Source organism: Chinchilla lanigera, unplaced genomic scaffold (assembly GCF_000276665.1).
Source record: "Chinchilla lanigera isolate Chin_1 unplaced genomic scaffold, ChiLan1.0 scaffold00001, whole genome shotgun sequence".
NCBI classification, from domain to species: Eukaryota; Metazoa; Chordata; class Mammalia; order Rodentia; family Chinchillidae; genus Chinchilla; species Chinchilla lanigera.
The window spans coordinates 54,195,693-54,198,392 of NW_004955402.1; positions in this window are offsets into that span (position 1 = coordinate 54,195,693).

A 2,700-nucleotide genomic window follows, 5' to 3' on the forward strand; every position below is an offset into this window, starting at 1 on the left:
GAGTCGTGAGATTACACACGCGGGCCACCATGCCTGTTCAAAACAGTACTTTTTCATTTTGAATATTTTCTTTGTACTGGAAATCGAACTGAGGACCTCGAATTTGCCTGGCAGGCGCTTGTGCGAGCTGAGCTATATTTCCGGCACTGATTTGTCTTTTTTTTTTTTTTTTTTTTTTTTTTATATATATATTTTTTTTTTTTTTTCTGATACTGTAACAAGTAATTCTTGCGGAACTGACCAGCAGGTGATATTAAAGTGATCACTATTAATGTATAACATCCACTATCTTCATTGGAGTGGTTTTAGTTATAGAATAAATGTTGATCTCACTCATGGTAAGAAAGAAGGGAACATTTTTTTTTCCCCTGGAGACTGTGTGGTTTATGCCTCACTCGCCTTCTGACCTTGGGCAACTGGCTAAAACTGTCAGGTCTATTTCTGCATTTGTAAAGAGCTGATACCCTAGGTAGTCCTGGGGCCTTCCCAGTATCATTCTACGGTGTCACTGATGTAATGCTCAAGGAGGTAGTTTATTTATTTATTTATTTTAAAAATAAAAGAAGGAAAACATTAATAGACAGACAACCTTTTACAAATAGCAAAACAACAGTACAGAAATAATCTCTTGAATTTTTTTTTTTTTTTTTTTTTCTTTTTGCAGTACCAGGGATCGAACTCACACCCTTGTAATTACCAGGTAGGTGCTTATGCCACTAAGCTATATCCCCAGCCCCTCAAGAAGATAGTTTAATGTTACCCTTGCTACCTCTGGAGATGCCATTTTATCTTCTTTCAGTAATTTTCATATGTACCACAGAAAGATAAACAAAGAATACATGAGTGAAAAATACTTCAGTTTACCTAATTTGTGTAGCATTTTCTTCAGTATGGGGACTAGGCCTTACTGATGCATGGAAATGTACAACTCAAAATGATTTTGTTTTTATTCGGACAAGTTAGTTCTTTTGTGGATTTAATCATAGCAAAAATATCAATGCTGTCATCTTAATAAAGCATGATTTTCACCCTCTTGGCACAGCTGAACAGATTTATGTTACCTTCCTTTTTAGTGTAACTGAAGGGTCGCAATAGACAGGATATAGAATTTGTAGATTCTGTATTTTATAAGAACTTTTAGCTGTATCTGAAATGTTCTCTTTTAGTGGTTTTTAAAACATTCATAGGCACAGAAAATATTTACTGTGTTAGCACATTGTGCAAAGAAGTTACCATTACAGTTGTCATCAACTTTAGAATGTAGAATCTGAAGGAGATCCTCCTCCTCATTTGTGGATAGGCAAACAGATCTGAAAGGTACAATGGCTTGCACAATTCTGTAAACTAGCGGCAGAGGCAGCAGCAGGGCGGGGGCCTCCCGGAATTCAGAGCAGGGGCTCTTTAGTCCCCTAGGACAAAGTCCTTCATTCATTCCCTCATTTAATGAGACGATCAGTTAGCCCACTTGGTTGCTTGCAGTAGAAAGAACATAGGTGCTTACAAGGACCTCACTCCAGCAGGGAAGAGGAAGTACGTTTAAGTGTATTCACCGGAATAAGAAATTACCGATTTTTACTGGTTTTCATACAAGTTTGTTTTCTCTCTTCTAAGATTTTTCTAGTGGGGACAAAGTACAGTATTTAGCATTCTGGCACAATAAGCTAGCCTTACTTATTCATATAACTGAAAAACACCAGGGCCTACTTTTTTATTATTGGTTTTCCAGGCAGTGGAAAGTGCTTCATTATTACAAAATAGCAAACAGTACAGAAATAGTCTCTTGAATTTTTTTTTTTTTTTTTTTTTGCAGTACCAGGGATCAAACTCATGACCTTGCACTTGCCAAGCAGGCACTTATGCCACTGAGCTATATCCCCAGCCCTTCAAGGAGGTAGTTTAATGTTACCCTTGCTACCTCTGGAGGTGCCATTTTATCTTCTTTCAGTAATTTTCATATGTACCACAGAAAGATAAACGAAGAATACAAGAAAAAAAAAAAAAAAGCAAAACAACAGTGCTTCATGTGGCAGTGCTTCATTTTAGGGAAAATTTAAAGGCCTACCAGATTAGTTGAGTAATTCCATGCTTTCATCTTTCTCTATCTCAAGGAAGCTTGAGTTCTATGGACAAGAGAGCAGGCAGGGCCTATCACTTGAGAGGAGTGAAGCGCAGGGGGCTGAAGAAACCACTTTTCATTACATGTTCCCACAAGCCCCACTTCTCTAAAAGTGAGAAATGAATTTGAAGGGGACCAGAATTTTTGCCACATTACCATGAAACTTAAGCTCCTGCCATTTGATTCATGATGACATGACCAGTACCTAGAGCAGCCACTCAACAATGTTTCTGGAGTGACCAAAACCTCTCCCTTATGTACATCAAATTAGTGCTGCCCTACTATGATTCTAGAGGCTTTGCCAATTTGAAAATGTTGGCAATTATTTCATCATCATTCACTAGTTCATTTTTCACTAACATATTTTATCATAATTACCTTCTATCACTTCTGTTAAGCCCTTTTCCTACAGACTTTCTGAAATATGTGATATAGCCTCTAAGACAATAAATTTAAATTTTTCATAGGTTTAATAATTACCTCCCAGAATTTAAAAATATAGGGGCTGGGGACTTAGCTCAGCGGCAAAAGCACCTGCCTGGCAAGTGCAAGGTCGTGAGTTCGGTTCCTGGTACCGGAGAAAA